Source organism: Aedes aegypti, chromosome 2 (genome assembly GCF_002204515.2).
Source record: "Aedes aegypti strain LVP_AGWG chromosome 2, AaegL5.0 Primary Assembly, whole genome shotgun sequence".
NCBI classification, from domain to species: Eukaryota; Metazoa; Arthropoda; class Insecta; order Diptera; family Culicidae; genus Aedes; species Aedes aegypti.
In genome coordinates, this window is record NC_035108.1 from 37,261,473 (window position 1) to 37,280,256 (window position 18,784).

An 18,784-nucleotide genomic window follows, 5' to 3' on the forward strand; every position below is an offset into this window, starting at 1 on the left:
GTCATCGGAGAAGAGAAGGAATGTTAGTTAGATAACTGTTGTGAGTAGAGACCGAGAACACTTCTGCATCTTCACAGTTGTCATGGAAAGCGTATTGGGTTGGTGGGATAAGGTACAGATCTGGGAGTCACCAATGGTTGATAATTATTTATGCATAAAACGATTTGCAACTATGTGTTAGTTTAATCAAGTCCCAAACAAACATTATCTTTGTCCGATGATTGTGAGTTAATTCTATATGAACAATACAATTTGATCTATCATTCGTCATATTTATCAAAGATGATGTGAAATTCCACATCAGGTTGTAGGATCATTTTGAAATTACATCAATCTCCTCCTAGGAAATATAATATAATATAATACCATATTACGGTAGCATTGGAAAGAACAGTAATGATTGAAACTCGTTCACCATGCTGAACTTAAAAATATTTAACCGTATTGTATCTATAGAAAGTTATGCAAGGATTGTGATTAAAGGTATAAGTAGGATGAAAGCGCCAGCCATCACTTTGTTGGTCTGATGGCTTGAGAGAAATATTGTTCATTGCTTGGCAATATGATAAATAAAGTCGACAATATTACTTTGTTAACTTTTTTACGCACATTTGGTGGTCCTGAAAAGGGCTAAAGGCTTTGTTAGCTTGGTTGCCTTCACAAATCAAATGCACTATATGATGTTATCAGTTGATTGGCATGGTTAGATTTTCTGAACACTTGAAAAGCGCTTTTTAAAGCCAACTCAATATTTGAGCAAGTTTTCTGCTTATACGACGAACCAGCTGAACGTTGCGTGGCGTGGATGGCGCACAACAGTAACAGGTAGGGTCGATGTACCAATAGCCGCATAGCTAAGAACAAATATTCATATAAAATCGATTATTATTTTTACATCATCTGAAAGCTTTTTATCTTGGTTTTGTGGGGAAAAATATGAAAACTACGAAAACTCATATGTTTGTATTTATTATCGCTTGTGCCACTATAGGAATACATGTACCTATAGTAGCACTGTTTCTAATTTCTGTTCCTATAGTAGCACAAGCATCACGGCGTTGGCAAAATACTAATCAAAACCGTATTTAAATAAAACTTTTATATTTTTCCTATAATATGTGGATAAAAAGCTTTCTTTTGATGTAAAAAAAAGTTCTTAATTCATCAAATATTTCGTTTAATAAAAAATAGTTTCTCTCAGTAGTGCTACTATAGGAACAACAGGTTTACTATAGGCTCAAGGGAGCTAAAATTTTAAGCAAAACTAATTTTTTCGATCATTTTTTGAACAAAATCAAGCTGTGTATCAATGGTACTTTGATACATTGCTCCTGACCTTCATGTCAAAAATTATTTTGAAAAGATTTAAAGCAAAACGGCCGTAAAAAGCCACTAGTGCAACTATAGGGGACCGTCCACTAAGGGAACACCGACCCTAGTGGATCACCGGGCTTAAATCGAAATCATTAAATGTAGTCCAATCGGTTCGGAGGAGCTCTTACCAGCTCAAAAGTGGAAATGGAATGAAGCCAAATTTGACGAAGGCAGCATGTTTTATACCCTTTTCCTTTCCTGATCGACCAATCTGGGAAATTAGAATGTACCAATAATGTGTTGAGCATAGAATCACTTGAAAATCGCGGAAAATTCTAATGCGTGAGAAATTGGTCGAACATTAATTGTTGGAAGGGTTGACATTTACTGCACCACATTCTAAGAGTTACCTGCTCACTGGTAGCTGCCAACAGGTTTAGTTAATTATGAATCTATATTTATTGTATATTGTAAAAAGAAAAGATAGAAGGGGTTTTTACGCTTTTCGAAGGGAGTTTGAAAGCTCCCTCCCAAAAGCTTTTCCCTAACCCATAATCATACATAAAAAATGAATAAATTAATGAATCAAATATAAATGTTCAATACTTAGCTATTGATAATCAATAGTTTTCATTATTATGATGGTAAATTTCTGATCCATGGGTGCCAAAATAATTACAATTGTATAATGAGAATTCACTTTCAAATGCAAGTTCTCTGCAGAATGTTTTGTGGCGTGGCTGGTGCACAACAGTAGTGAATGACAGGGCTGATGCTACAGAAGGATGAATAAGTCGTTAATCGTTTCAGTAACTGTCAAAAGCTGACTACAAACGCAATGCGAAAACCTCTGCTGCTAGCTATTAGGGGTCATGCACAAATTACGTCACGCTCCAAAGGGGGGGGGGTCGAGCTAAGCGTGACAAGCCTTACAAAATTTTCGGAGGAAACATACAAAAAGTGTGACAAGGGGGGGGGGGGTTGTCGAAAAAGTTAAAATTTAGCGTGACATAATTTGTGTACCATCCCTTACCGCTAGCAAAGAAGTGAATAATTGCTTATTTAGGATGTTCTTATTTCAGCATTGACTGTTTCTTGAACTAACACAAAAGGGCTGTATTTCAATGATGATTCATCCTTCTTTGAGAACTGTTCTTTGAAATTCATTGCAAATTCATGCTAATTGTAGTTCACTACTGTTTTCAAATTCGGCCAAACGGCTTTCGGCAAAATGGAATTCAGCCAAACAACATTCGACTAAATGACCCGGAACCTGACAGAAAATAACGATTTTCTCCTTTCCTAGTAGCAAACTAGTAAAAATGTTTGAGGTTATGGCTATTAGTTCATAAAACGCAAAACGAGAAATTCTTGAACTTTTATAGATTGAAAGCCTTTACCTTCACCATCACAGTTGGATCTCTGAGAAAGTTCTAGAAAAATATATAGCTCCTTCTTCTTCTTGGCATTGAAGTCCTCACTGGGACAAAGCCTGCTTCACAGTTTAGTGTTCTTATGAGCACTTCCACAGATATTAACTGAGAGCTTTCTTTGCCAAAGTTGCCCCATTTTCGCATTCGTATATCGTGTGGCAGGTACGATGATACTCTATGCCCAGGGAAGTCAAGGAAATTTCCATTACGAAAAGATCCTGGACCGACCGGGAATCAAACCCAGACACCTTCAGCATGGCTTTGCTTTGTAGCCGTGGACTCTAACCACTCGGCTAAGGAAGGCCCCTAAAGAAGGAAAATACATACTTGAAGGATTATTTTTCATAAACACCATGTTGCATATATACGTCAACAAGTTCAAACCTGATCAGCACATCACGATCACGAGTTTGCATTTACAGAGTACAAATAAACTGATGAGAGCCTCTCATTGTGATCAGAACATCGTTGCAAAATGTTCCTTCTTATAGGTTCTTATTTTCTACTTGTTGACCATGGAAGATCGTTTGTCATCATAAATTCAGGTCAGTTCGATGAACCCCACGACGCCGACGAAGAATTAGATCTGCACTGCAAGATAGACACCAACATACGAACAATCTTCTACCTGATTGAACCCGCAAATGCGATCACAATTCGCCTAGTCACGAGATCACACCGCCGTTGATTGATTGGCGACGATCGTTAGCGCATTGTCGCGTGCAGTACTCTATCTAGCGGAGCCCAGAGTTTGTTGAACCATAAGACGGGGTAACTTTGATAATATTTAGTTTTTAAAATATATGATTATTAATGCATTCTGCCATATCATTTTTACCTTACGTTTTTTAAAGTAAATGCTGGTATCTTAGTTTACAATTGCGCAGTTGAAAGATGGCATAACGATTCGGATCATCGGAAGTCGATTTTCAATTTTGGGGTAACTATGATAATGGGTATGAGTGACAGTACTTGTTTTAAAAATATAAATCTCCCTATTCTTGCATTACAAATGTTTTTGCCAAGAAAAATCCAAAAAAAACTGATCATTTTTGCCCCAAAATACGGTACTCTGGAATGTGTCGTTCATGTCGATCGATAACTGAGCGTGAATTGTGTTTAGCACGCGTATACAAAACAAAAGGCGGCGTTTGCGATTCGGAGCGAACTTCGTTGATCAAGGTTCCCCTGCGGAACGCGTTGTCAATCTCTATCTCTTGTAGATATACGAAACCAGCGACAGTTCACTCTGGGGTTACGTAACTTTGATTTTGACCTTATTGGCATCAGCATCAGCAGCAGCATAATTATATCGGCAATGTTAGTGCTCCGGTGGTAAACAATGCGCGATTTTCCCTTGAGCAGGCGGAAAGACAAAGCCAGACGACAATAGACAGGTGGAAGAGGTGTGCGCGAGATGGGGGACCTAAGGTCGTTCCATGACACATGTTGGGGTCGGTTCGGTGATTGTCACAGATGCAGGAACGAACGTTTTACGGGTATGCGAGTCGAGATTTATCTGCCTTGATTGGAGCTTGATGCATATACATTATAATTTAGCTAAACGGTTGAATTAGTGGTTTGGGCATAGAGCGTTTTTGAGCATAACCGGTATGAGCGAGCGAAGTGGCGCTGTCATGTCAGATTTGCTACCAATTTGTGATTGTTGTGCTAATGCGTCATTGGTATGTGAAATAAATTAAGTTTCATTGTCGTCTTAACCTTCCTTAGTCCCTAACAAAAAATATACAAATGAGGATCGTTTTCTAACCCGAGAAAATGTTTTTGGGGTTGCTTTCTTTTACGACTTGAAATTTTCTTATGAATGAATGTATGAAGTAATCTGCAGCAACAAAGCAAAGCCATGCTGAAAGGTATGATTCCTGGACGGCCAAACAAGTTTTGTATAAATCAAACATTTTATTACGTGTAGCTGTGGGCTCATGTAGCATATGTCATTAGGAAGCTGAAAACATTTCGAAGTTACAAAACGCTCTCAGCTAATAGCTGAGAATGTGCTCTTAGAAACATTTAGCTGTTTTTCAATGGATTTGTAATGCCAGAAGATGTCAATCTAATATGATTTGAGTGTGTAAATTATAAGCATAATCATAAATGGCTATATAAATAAGTAGACGTAACGAGCATAACAGATTAACTTCCTTTGCTGTTATCTGTAATAATTTCAATATCGCATACTCTACTCATCTATTTCCGGTCGTTTCTGAGCCCCTTTTATCTAACCAACCATTCAAAAGTTAGCAATAAATCTATCTTGTTTATCTTAAGCACCACCAGTATCCGTAGTCGAACGAATGTTACCGGAAAAGCTATTCCATGATCTTGCGGCACGTGACTGGATGGCGCATAACCACGACAGGAAAAACTTCTCACAGTTTTCTCCCACGAACCGGTGGACATATTGCACTTCCCCGCGGTAGGAACTTGATTTCTCCGGTTACGTATCCGATTGAGCTTTTCAGATTTTCATAAACAGGGGTCATTTATAATCGCATATCCCACTGAGCAGGGGGGCGATCAGTAACCGGTTGGCATCATCGAGTAGAGTGTATGGTCTGCGTAGAAGGAAAGTAAAAGCCTGATGGGAGATGCATGCTCCTAGCTGCACTTCGTTTAGGCAAATTGAATCTTGTTTCTGAGATGACACTTTAATAGTTTTCAGCTTAACTGTTACGCTAATTTCCTGATTTGTTATGTAATAGTACTTGAACGTCTGTAAATTATGATTGTTACAGCTATGGAGACCTGCATAGAAATTAGGAGGCAAACCGAATAGCCCGTAGCGTTTAAGCTAGATTCGAACGACATAGAAAGGTAATGGAACGACATGTGTTAAATTCAAATTTAAATGCCACCGTGCCAAATACCATAGAAACAGTAGCTACGAGCTTAACGATTTGAACTTTCAATTTCCGATGTCGAGAGGAAGTTGGCAGATATTTTGGATTGTGGTGAGAACATCGGTTGGCGTAATATTGGCCACAAGGCTTGGCTCTTATACGTTTAATACCTACATATTTACGTTCATGCCATGCCATGTCAAAAATCGAAAATCGAAAATCGAAAATCGAAAATCGAAAATCGAAAATCGAAAATCGAAAATCGAAAATCGAAAATCGAAAATCGAAAATCGAAAATCGAAAATCGAAAATCGAAAATCGAAAATCGAAAATCGAAAATCGAAAATCGAAAATCGAAAATCGAAAATCGAAAATCGAAAATCGAAAATCGAAAATCGAAAATCGAAAATCGAAAATCGAAAATCGAAAATCGAAAATCGAAAATCGAAAATCGAAAATCGAAAATCGAAAATCGAAAATCGAAAATCGAAAATCGAAAATCGAAAATCGAAAATCGAAAATCGAAAATCGAAAATCGAAAATCGAAAATCGAAAATCGAAAATCGAAAATCGAAAATCGAAAATCGAAAATCGAAAATCGAAAATCGAAAATCGAAAATCGAAAATCGAAAATCGAAAATCGAAAATCGAAAATCGAAAATCGAAAATCGAAAATCGAAAATCGAAAATCGAAAATCGAAAATCGAAAATCGAAAATCGAAAATGGTTTAAAACAACTCAAAACGGCTTAAAACAGGCTTAAAAAAGGTTTAAAATGGTTAAAACAGCTTAAAACAAATGGCTTATATGAGGCTTAACACGGCTTAAAAGGGCTTAAAACGGCTTAAAAATGGTTTAAAACGACTTAAAATGGCTTAAAACAGCTGAAAACGGCTGAAAACGGCTTACAACAGCTAAAACGGCTTAAAACGGCTTAAGACGGCTTAAAAAGGCTTATAACGGCTTGAAATAGCCTTAAATAGCTTAAAACAGGCTTAAAAACGGCTTTGAATGGCTTAAAACGGCTTAAAACTGTTTTAAGCTATTTTGAGCCGTTGTCAGCCGTTTCAAGCTGTTATAAGCCGTTGTCAGCCGTTTCAAGCTGCTCTAAGCTATTTTAAGCCGTTTTAGGTCGGTTTAAGCCGTTTTAAGCAGTTTTAAGCAATTTTAAGCCGTTTTAAGCTGTTTTAAGCCGTTAATAGCGGTTTTAAAACTGCTTGAAACGGATTTAAACAGCTTAAACAGCTTAAAATGGCTTTGAACAGCCTAAAATGTCTTCAGCTATTAACGGCTTAAAACAGCTTAAAACGGCTTAAAACAGCTTAAAAAGGCTTAAACCGGCTTAAAATGAGTTAAACGGCTTAAAACAGGCTTAAAACGGCTTTAAACGGCTTGAAACGGCTTAAAACGGATTAAAATTGCTTAAACAGCTTAAAACAGCCTAAAACGGCTTAATATGACTTAAACACCTGAAAACGGCTTAAAACGGCTTAAACAGCTTAAAACGGCTCAAAGTTGCTTAAAACGGCTCAAAACAGGCTTTAAACGGCTTTAAGTGGCTTAAACGGCTAAAAATCACTCAAAAACGGCTTAAAATAGCTTAAAACAGGCTTAAAATGGCTTAAAACAGCTTAAAACGGCTTAAAATAATTTAAAACAGCTTAAAACGGCTTAAACCGACTTAAAACGGCTTAAAATTCCTTAAATGGCTTAAAACTTAAAGCTTAAACAGCTCAAAACAGCCTAAAACGGCTTAAAATGGCTTAAAACAGCTTAAAACGGCTTAAAATAATTTAAAACAGCTTAAAACGGCTTAAACCGACTTAAAACGGCTTAAAATTCCTTAAATGGCTTAAAACTTAAAGCTTAAACAGCTCAAAACAGCCTAAAACGGCTTAAAATGGCTTAAAACAGCTGAAAACGGCTTTAAAGGGCTTAAAATAGCTTAAAACGGCTTAAACAGCTTAAAACAGCCTAAAACGGCTTAAACCGGTTTATAGCGGCTTAAAATGGCTTAAAACGGTTTAAAACGGCTTAAAGTAGTTTAAAATAGTTTAGAACGGCTTAAATCGACTTAAAACGGCTTAAAATGCCTTAAAGCGGTTTAAACAGGCTTAAAACGGCTTAAAATGAGTTAAACGGCTTAAAACAGGCTTATAATGACATTAAACGGCATGAAACGGCTTAAAACGGCTTAAAATTGCTTAAACAGCTTAAAACAGCCTAAAACGGCTTAAAATGACTTAAACACCTGAAAACGGCTTAAAACGGCTTAAACAGCTTAAAACGGCTTAAACCGACTTAAAACGGCTTAAACCGACTTAAAACGGCTTAAAGTTGCTTAAAACGGCTCAAAACAGGCTTAAAACGGTTTTAAGTGGCTTAAACGGCTTAAAACGGCTAAAATTACTCAAAACGGCTTAAAATGGCTTAAAACAGGCTTAAAATGACTTAAAACAGCTTAAAACGGCTTAAAATAATTTAAAACAGCTTAAAACGGCTCAAAACAGGCTTACATCGGCTTAAAATGGCTTAAAACAGCTGAAAATGGCTTCAAACGGCTTAAAATAGCTTAAAACGGCTTAAACAGCTGTTGCGAGTTCTCCGGTAGCAGGTAGAGCGAAAACCACCGAAAAGCGAATCACACAAAGACTGGAGGGCCACAGCACCAACAAATCCAAAAAAACAGTGCCAAAACTCAATTTAATACATATATTTTGGGTTCACTCACCCATTTCCTCTCTTCTACTTCCTACATTCCTTCTCCTACTACCTTTTCTCTTAAACTTCTACTTGCATTCTTGTTTTCTTACTTATTACTTCATGGGGCGCCCCTTCCTACCAGCCGCCACGCCTCTGTACCTCATTCCTCGGTGCCTTCATTCGATCGCACCCGCGTTCAATTCACGCTCCTGGATTCGCTCCGACCGGGGCGGTCCGACTGGTCCTCGACTCTTCACCGATTCTCGCTGCCGTCATTAGCCGATGGGCAATTCTCGGCGATGCTTCCTCAATCGACTACCGGCCGTCCGAGAGGCCTTGGCGCGTCGTGTCGTTCGTGAATTCCCGGTCGACTGGCTGCAGCGAGCGGAATGATGAAACTGGAAATCAAAAACAAAAACCCTGTCCACGACCGGTTAGGTTGTGCTGGCGTTACGGATTGCGTTGTGACCTACCCTTTCAGGGGTTTTTGCTTCGTGCCGTTCCCGGCAGTGATTGTCGACTCTCGCCCTCCAATCGGCCGCACGGTCAACTTGGTGCGAATCTGTGGCCGCAATTCACCTACGGTACATCGCAAACTCAATAAGGGGTCACTTCTCTTCGTGTTAAACTCGTACTCACCGACCAGCTCCTTCTGGACGAGCTGCCACTCCCAGTGCTCTCCAAATGATACCCCGTTGCGCCTGATGGTGGCCGTAAGCCTCAACTCCGCGCCGAACCGATTTTTGATCGTCGAACTCCGGGTCTCCGCTCCTCCCATCCAGGACACTATCCGGTGCACTGGCGAGTTCCCTGCTCCCGTTTCCAGGATTACAGGGCACGATTTCTCCCGTATCGTGAACGGCGCACGGTCTACTTCCTGGCGCGATGGAAGCGTTTGGTGACCGTAGTGATAGCCTACTCTCGTCCTCCAATTGGCCGCACGGTCAACTTAGTGCTAGGCCCGGTGAAATCGCAGTCCGGCAAAATGGCGGCTCTGGACGTCTACTGCCGGCCTCGTGGTGTGACGATCCCGAGTCTCACGTCTGCAGAACGGGAATCTGATTATTGCACATTCTTAAGCAGGTTCTGATTGGCTTACCGACTGGATCGTATGCCCGTGTCCTCGGTTGGTTTCCGGTTGTGGCCAGAGGATGAATCCTATTTCACACGCGATGTCGCGACCAACGCGATCGAGCGAACTGGACGAATGGCGATGACGTGGCAGAGCCTTCGATAGAGTCCTGCAGCTGTCACTTGTCGGGGATAGTGACGTTTTCGAGGTTCTCGCTTTCTCCGCTTGGCGGTGCTAGTTCGTACCGCTGATTTGAAAAGGCTTTTAGCGGCCGGTATTTTGAATCAGCGGTTGTTGTTCGAAAGCGATATACACGGAACGAATGATATCCTCCGTTTTCCGTTGTTATTATGGTGCAGCATGGCAGTAAATGTTTTTTTCATGTAGGCGTGCGTGGCGACTAATTCTAATTTCGTAGGTTTTACAAGGAATTGAGTTTTGTCTTTACAATCTTAATTTTGTTACGATAAACAAACTAACCTAAACGTAACACAGCTTAAAACAGCTTAAAACGGTTTAAACCGATCTATAACGGCCTAAAATGGCTTAAAACGGCTGAAAACGGCATTTAACGGCTAAAAACAGCTTAAAACGGCTTAAAGTAGTTTAAAACAGCTTAGAACGGCTTAAATCGACTTAGAACGGCTTAAATCGACTTAAAACGGCTTAAAATGCCTTAAAACGGCTTTAAACAGCTTAAAACGGCTTAAACTGACGTTAAACGGCTTAACCGGCTTAAAAAAGCTTAAAACAGCTGGAAACGGCTTAAAACAGCTTGAAACGGCTCAAAATGGCTAAACACGGCTTAAAACGGTTTCAAACGGCTTAAAACGACTTAAACAGCTTAAAACAGCTTACAATGGCTTAAACAGCTTAAAACGGCTTAAAACGGCTTAAAATGGCTTAAAATGGCCTAAACGGCTTAACGCGGCTTGCTTAAAACGGTTCAAAACAGCTTATAACAGCTTAAAATAACTTAATACAGCACAAAATGGCTTAAACCGGCTTAAAATGGTTTCATCTGCTTAAAATGGCTTTAAAAGGGCGTAAACACTTTAAGACAGCTTAAAACGGCTTAAAACAGCTTAAAATAGTAAAAACGGCTTAAAATGGCCATAAATGTCTTAAAACAGTTAAAAACTGCTTAAAACAGCCAAAAACTGCATAAAACGGCTTAAAATGGCTTATAACGGCTTATAACGGCTTAATCTGCTCAAAATGTCTTAAGATGGCTTAAAAAGGCTTAAAACGGCTAAAAATGGCTTAAAACAGCTTAAACGATTGAGATTGGGATTGGGATTGGGATTGTTGATGTTTCATATTTGCTTGCTGTACGAGGTTTATATATTTATTAATTCGTTTATTTACTTTGTGCATCAGACGTTTAACTGCCTCCCCGAAAGAGTCTAAAATTCGTTCCGGATACAAACTAGTGTATGTCACGTGGTCAGAATTGACGTAGGAAAGAAGAAAAATCAGTTTCATGAAGCGATCAATTTGACAAGAAAACACATTGCCAAAAACAATAAAACGAGTACGAAAAGATTATCAACAGCTATCAATAACAGAATCCAACAACTTTGTGTTAATACTACTCTATTAGTTCTCTCTCCAGATATCCCAAACGTTATTGTTCGTTTTACTATGTCATACTCAATGATTGGATCATAGAATCGGTCAATTAGTAAAGGGCTTTGAAAGGCGGCAGGACTGAATCAGATAAATGTAAAGCGATTTTCGTTCCATTAGGAAACCTATATTCTACAGAAAATAGGTTAATCGATTGTATTTGCTCCTGTTTCCACTTTTCCACCGGTGAGTTGGATCACACCAATCGTGGCGCCAATTGATCTTTGTTCAATTTAATGATTCACGAAATTGGTCCTATTACATCGAGTTAGGAGATCTTGCCGGCTGGAAACAAAAACTTTCGAATCGCGATTACTCCTCCAACAAAGAGACAACACTGAACTATTATATTTTGCACGGAAAATCACTTACTCATTCACCAAATGCACTGCACACTGCAGTTAACAGCAGCATTCCACTTGGTTTGATTTAATTTATGAAAATGCGTCGCAATGCCACAGTCACGATTTCTTTCTTATTTTTTCTGCCGTCTTCATCGCAGTTGGTGCAGAAACGATCGCCCTGAAATCGGTTTCAGTTGCTGCACTTTGGTGCACTTCGATCCTCCAATCTCTGAAGATCGGTAGTCGCAATCGCCGGCGAAGAAAATCAATAAAATGGCACTGGGCTGGTTATCCTACCAGCTGTTGACTGGATGGCGCACTATGGGGCAGATACCTACTTTGGGTGGCCAAAACCTCTTGGGCTCTGGGGATGCGTCCTGCGTGATGACTGGAATACTTTATTGTTTTTGGTTCACCCAAATAACAATTTAAATTTTATTCAATTCATTAAGTATCCATGTAGCATATATTGATAAAATTGCATATAAATCTCATTGGTTTAAGACAATTTTACCAATGTATCAATGAAGCCTTACAATTCTCAAATTTGCACATTTTATAGATGATTGTCACAGTCAGTTTGTTGCAACCAACATTCTACTAAAAGGTGTAGACAACAAGAAATCGCTTAAGAATTTACGCAAAAAGTTGGTCCAAGCTTTGAGCTCCGGTTTTCTAATTGTCAAATGCTGAAGTTCACTTAAATTTTAAAGGATAGGAAAATTTGTAAGAAACTTTCAAAAAGACAATTTACACCGTCTTCAGCCAAAGGCCGCACAGACTGAACATTCACGAACACTAGGCAACGGACAACACGGAACACCCAGTAGTCCAGTGATGAATTTTTCGTTTGACGAAAAATTTCCACCGACTGGAGCGGGAATCGAACCCACGCTTCGTGGCACTCACAATACGCCTAAACGACTGACGCCGCTAACCGCACGGCCACGAAGCCCCGGCAATGAACCATTTTACCGAGAAAACATTTTTTGCTTGGCAGCTTGTATAAGAAAATAGAACTGATATTGATATGTAGTAATTTATCTAGATCACATTGAAAACCATCAAAATAAAGCTCTAATAAACTCAAGATCAAGTTGCCGAAGACATCAAACCTCTCGAACGCATCCCAAGAGCGCTAGAAGTTTTGACCAACCAAAGTGTGTTTCTGTCCCATAGTGTTGCGAACGTTTCTCACAAGTAGCAGCGTCGAGTCGTTGGGCTGCTCCAATTTTGTGGACTGTCGCGTCATGTCACCTTGCCGTTTTTCTTTGACCGAAGTACCCAACGCAAACACCGCGCAAAGGGTGTTGGAACGATCGCCTCGAACTCTTGCAGGGCGATATGTGCTCGGTTGGTTGACACAACGAAACCGCTGTCATAGGACTGTGTCATTTGTGGGCAATGGGCATGTGGATAACAGGCTCTGCTATGGTCGAAGATGACGAAATGAGGCGCACTCCGCAGAAAAGTCTCGGTGGAAAACAGTCAGTGGGTTAGTAAGGCAGTGTGGGCAGTGTCGTCGTCTGAAGAGGAGGTGGACTGTGGTAAATGATTGGTTCACACTTGAATGGCATTGCCCACTCTGTGGAGATGTAGATTAATGTTTTTAATCGGTCGGGGCTCGTAGTGAACGCCCACGCTTTTGATGAAAAACTAGTTTTAAACAAATTTCATAAACTGTGACATTACCAACTGATTTAAGGACGTAATTTATCTAATCAATGGAAATCCTGTTTGTGGTGGCCAAGACTATACAAAGAGACGAAATTTTCCTGATTTTCCTGTGCATGAAGTATCATTGCACATTAGCCTGGGACACGGTTATATGAAAAATTTAGATTCTCGCTCCTCGCTCGCTTTTTGGATTGCATTTAGGTCCCATAACAACTGTGCAAAATTTCAGCTCGATCGGTGAAACTATATTTTAGCGCCAGCCGTTCAAAGTTTGTATGGGATTTACTATGGGAAAACTACTTTTACTAAGAAAAATCGCCAGATGTCGCCCATTGACCCCTATAAAAAATCTGAACACAGATCTCGATAGGTATTTCTATGATGAACAACATCATGCCGAAGACCGCAAATCAATCCGATGCTTGTGAAAAAAGTTATTAGGCATAGACTATTCGGTAATTTTGACCGATTTTGTTATTATTGTTATTCCTTTAAGTGTTAATCAACGTCACCTTGCCAATAGGTTTTTATTGAATAACTTTTTTCACAAGTGTTGGATTGCTTCGCGGTCTTGGACAATGTTGAAGAATTCGTTTAAAAATTATCTAAATTGAATTATTTGTATTGGGAACCCTACATCCAATTGATGAGAGATTGTAGTTGAGAAGAGCGTATATGCGCAGTGGATTATATGTCCGAGTGTAGTGGTCATCGGACAGTGTATATAGGCATGATACAGATCGACGAATATTCGATCAAACTATTTAGTTTTCTAATACACGTCGGAACGAACAAGACACAAGTATCGGTCGCGTGCGGGATTATAGAATTCAGTGTAATCAGTTTCGTACAGTGAAGTTCTAAGAAGATCCGATTAATTCCGTTCGAAAGGGTGCATTAAACAGTGCTTGGATTAGCAAGCAGTTAAGCAGTGAAGTGTGTGGCCCATTTTGGAATGCTGCTATCAGTGAAGAGTGTTGGTGTAGATTTGAGCCACAAATAATTCGGTGCAAGGCAGCCGAACAGCCAGCAAAATAATTATTCATCTCCGGTGGAATTCTCGTACGCAGATCTTCTGGGCCGTCTACAACGTAGACGGTGGAAAATCCTTCGAAAAGGAATTGGTAAGCCCCATCATTTGGTCCTTCGAGCCGGATCGAAGGTTCCCCCGACCAGAAGGACAGGCTCGGTGAGTACACCATTTCGTTTTTCTTCCCGCGCGGCTGGCAATCAATTATCACGACCTGTTAAGGTCAATGGTTTGCTGCTGGCTTTGTTCCCACACCCAAGCCAAGCCAAACGAAAGTCCAGCAAGGCAAGCAAAGTATATTCCCAAGCCAGTAACAAAGCGCGCGCGCAAATAGCACAGTAGGCCCCACAAAGGGAGCAGAAATTTCAACACCTTGCTTTGGCGGAGCAACGGTGTGTAAATCGCAAATATTTTTAAACAAATAAAATTGATCAAAAAGTTTTGAAAATTTTGATTTGCAAATTGAAATTGATTTTCATTTGCATGCGATTTGGTGGTAGTGGGTGGTAAGTGAGTCGTCGTCGTTTCCGCCGTGTCGTGTAGAAGACGGTACGCGCGACGGGAAGGAGAATCCGATATCGATATTCGTACCGAACTTCCGTTACGTTTTCGCGTTGTCGATCTGTGGTGGTAGTGAAGTGGTTTAGTGCAGTGAACCAAAATGTCGAAAACGGAGAAGAAGTTGGCCGAGTGTATGATGCAGCGGAAGGCGCTGCTGGTTGTACGTGATTCCGTGGAAGCCTTCATCAAGAAGTACGACGATCAGCGAGACATCTACCAGATCCCAATCCGCCTTGAAGCCCTAGACCGCGTCTACAAGGAATTCCAAGAGCTGCAGTCGGAAATTGAGAAGTACGACACCGCCGAGAATTTCGACGACCACCTAGAAGAACGAGCAGCTTTCGAGTCAAGATTCTGCAGCGCCAAGGGATTTCTATTGATGAAGCGTTCCGCAGATCCAGCCCAGGCACTGAACACGTCAACAACAAACCACCAAAATTCAGTTTCGACCGGGTTTCACCTACGACTACCGAAGATCGACCTTCCAAAGTTCGATGGAGATGCTTCTCGATGGCTTTCCTTCCGTGATACGTTCACCTCAATGGTGCATTCCAATGCGGACATTCCTACAGTAGCGAAACTACAGTACCTCCTAAGATCCCTAGAAGGAGAAGCGCACAAGCCATTCGAGTCGATCGATATAGAAGCGGACAACTATGGGTCGACATGGGACGCGCTGCTAAAGCGCTATGACAACAAGCGTTACCTAAAGCGCCACCTCTTCCGAGCATTGTATGATCTCCCACCGCTGAAGAAAGAGTCCCCACAAGAGCTGCACGATCTGGTTGACGATTTCCAGAGGCACGTTAAGGCTTTGGCGAAGCTGAATGAACCAGTCGAATACTGGGACACTCCGTTGATCAACCTGCTGAGCTACAAGCTGGATCCCACAACCCTTCGAGCCTGGGAGGAGAAGACGAGCAATGTCGACGACATCACCTACAACGAGTTGATCGATTTCTTGTACCAGCGGGTCCGAATGTTGAAGTCCGTAGTTACCGATCTACAGCAGCGTTCCAATCAACCCGGTCAAACCAAGGTGGCCGGTGCCGCTCAATTCCAGAAAAAGCCGTACAAGATGGTTTCCAATTCCGCCACGATCGAATCCAAATCCTACGCTCCGAGTTGTATAGCCTGTCCAGAGAGCCATTTCCTATTCCAATGTCCAGCATTCTCCAAGATGTCTGTCCGCCAGCGCCGAGAGCTGGTATCCCAAAAGCGCCTATGCTGGAACTGTTTCCGTTCTGGACACCAAGGCAGAAGTTGTACGTCCAAGTTCAGTTGCCGAAGCTGCCATCAAAGACACCACACCCTCTTGCACGAGAACCCATCTACGAATGTTTCCGCCGCTCCCGCCGTCGTATCTGGCCAACCATCCCAACAACTGCGCCCAGCAACCTCGACGACCATCGTCGAATCCTCCGGATCAGCGAATCCGAACTCCCAAGTTAGTTTGTCGGTACAGTCGTGCCAATCCACCGTCCTGCTGGAAACGGTTAATCTCCTTGTTGTGGACCAGAACGGCACGGAGCATACCGCTCGTGCGCTGCTAGATTCTGGATCGATGTGCAGCTTCATTACCAAGAAACTAGCGAATATCCTCAACCTCCGTCGTACGAAGGTAAACGTCGCCGTGTCTGGTATCGGTGAATCCTCCAAGCAGATCAAACGCAAGTTGACTGCCACTATCAAGTCCAAGATGCTTTCGTACACTACCACGCTAGAGTTCCTCATCCTAAAGAGACCAACTGTCTGCCTGCCAACCACTCCGATCGACGTTACCTCGTGGAAGTTTCCCAAAGTTCCCCTTGCCGATCCCCGCTTCCACGTTCCTGCCGACATCGACCTAGTTGTCGGAGGAGAAGTATACCACGAACTGCACACCGGCAGTAAGATATCGTTTGGCGAAGGACAGCCTGTCTTCGTCGAAACCCTGTTCGGATGGACTATCTCAGGGAAAGTACCAACTAAATCACCAGAAGTCCCTCGAGTTTGCCATCTCACTACTGTCGATCGCCACTTGGAACAAGCCCTACAGAAGTTCTGGGAGCTAGAGGCCGTTGAACAGTGCTCCAAGTTCACCGCCGAAGAAAACGTGTGCGAAGAATTGTATTCCACTACCACCACTCGCGAATCGTCGGGTCGTTACGTCGTTTCCTTACCACTCACCCGCGATCCGCTCGTCACTCTCGGTGAATCTCGATCAATCGCCGAACGCCGCTTCCTGAGCCTCGAAAGAAGACTTGAGCGTGATCCAACCACCAAGGAGGCCTACTGTCGCTTTATGGAAGAATACGAACACCTGAAGCACATGGTGAAACTCGTGAATCCAGTAGATGAATCCCAGCCACACTGCTACCTGCCGCACCACCCGGTATTCAAAGAATCCAGCACAACGACCAAGGTCCGCGTCGTCTTCGACGCTTCGTGCAAAACTTCTTCTGGATTCTCCGTGAACGACCTACAGCTGGTTGGGCCCGTCGTTCAAGAAGATCTACTGTCGATCCACCTCCGCTTCCGCAGTCACCAGATTGCCCTCGTTGCCGATGTCGAGAAGATGTATCGACAAATCCTGGTGCATCCCTCTTTCCGTCGGTACCAACTCATCCTCTGGCGTCCTGATCCAAGTTTGCCCATTGCTACGTACGAGCTGCAAACGGTTACGTATGGGATGGCTTCCGCACCGTTCCTAGCGACACGCACGGTCGTAAAAATTGCGGAAGATTCAACTGAAAGGTATCCAGCAGCTGCGCCGAAGGCCAAGAAGGACTTCTACGTAGATGATTGCCTCACTGGGGCTGAAGATGTTGAGTCCGCAATCCGTGTACGCCAGGAGATGTCCGACATGTTATCATCAGCGGGACTACCGCTGAAAAAGTGGGCGTCAAACTCGCCTGAAGCCCTTGCCAACGTTCCAGCCGAAGATTTGGCACTTGCGCCGTATTATGATCTCCAAGATGCACAGTCGGTGTCAACCCTCGGGGTTATTTGGGAACCCGGCTCCGACATGATGTCGTTTAAAGTTCAACTGCCACTACCGGCACCCGTTCTCACGAAAAGGAGGATCATGTCGTACATAGCGCAGATTTTCGATCCACTTGGCCTGGTGGGACCGGTCATAGTCGTCGCCAAGTTGTTCATGCAGCGTTTGTGGGCGTTGAAGACCGAGAAAGGAGATCCATACGAGTGGGACCGTCCGCTTCCAGCACATCTGCAAAAAGAGTGGAAGACGTTCCACGGGATGCTCGACACCATCGCCACCCTCCGAATTCCACGCTGCGTATGCTTGGCCAATCCAACCTCGTTCCAGTTCCACTTTTTCTGCGACGCCTCTCAGAAGGCGTATGGAGCTTGCTGTTATGTGCGGACAGAATCCGCTGGAGCAGTGCATACCCGACTGCTGACGTCCAAATCCAAGGTTGCACCGTTGGCCCATCCGCAAATCATCGCTCGTCTGGAGTTGTGTGGTGCAGTTCTGGCGTCCAATCTTTACAAAAAGGTAATCCAATCCATCCCAAAGTCGGCTCAAGTGTACCTGTGGACTGATTCGGCCATTGTTCTGCACTGGTTGGACTCGTCGCCTGCCCGATGGAAGACTTTCGTGGCTAATCGGGTAGCTCACATCCAAGAAACTACCGCATCCTGTCATTGGAACCATGTTTCTGGGACTTGCAATCCAGCTGATCCCCTTTCCCGTGGCGTTGATCCGGTCAATATCCAGCAACATTCGCTGTGGTGGAACGGACCAGAATGGTTATCCCTGCCACCATCTGAGTGGCCCATAAGTGAACTGCCATCACTCGATCCCTCCTGGATGTCGGAAGCCAGAATACATGTTGCTATGGTAGTTACCGTCGACTCCGAGTTCTCCAACCAACTGTTCAGCCGATACTCCAACTTCAGCATGCTTCGTCGTTCCATCGCATACTGGATGCGATATTTTCGTGTCCTAATGGCAGCTTCTAAGAAGTCCACGATCGAACCGTTCGAGACCCTAACAACAACCGATTTCCACGAAGCAGACGTTACCCTTTGCCGCCTAGCTCAGCGTGCGTCGTTCCCGGACGAAATGTCCAGCCTACTTTCCGGAAAACGTTTCCCTATATCGTCGCCGCTGAAGTGGCTGAAGCCGAAGCTCGGCAAAGAAGGTGTTATCCGTG

At 42.7% G+C, this 18,784-nt stretch overlaps 1 protein-coding gene and 1 long non-coding RNA gene across 2 annotated transcripts in view; both read right to left on the reverse strand.

Moving 5' to 3' along the window:
* LOC5566569 (proline-rich extensin-like protein EPR1) overlaps window positions 1-18,784 on the reverse strand; it is a 99,302-nt gene that overhangs the window by 53,456 nt on the left and 27,062 nt on the right. The gene's annotated exons all lie outside the window — the stretch shown is intronic.
* On the reverse strand, window positions 8,556-9,049 carry LOC110675464. Its single transcript, XR_002499512.1, has 3 exons — window positions 8,951-9,049; window positions 8,785-8,890; window positions 8,556-8,731 (listed from the first exon to the last, which is right to left on the reverse strand). It is a non-coding gene; the product is annotated as an uncharacterized LOC110675464 (long non-coding RNA).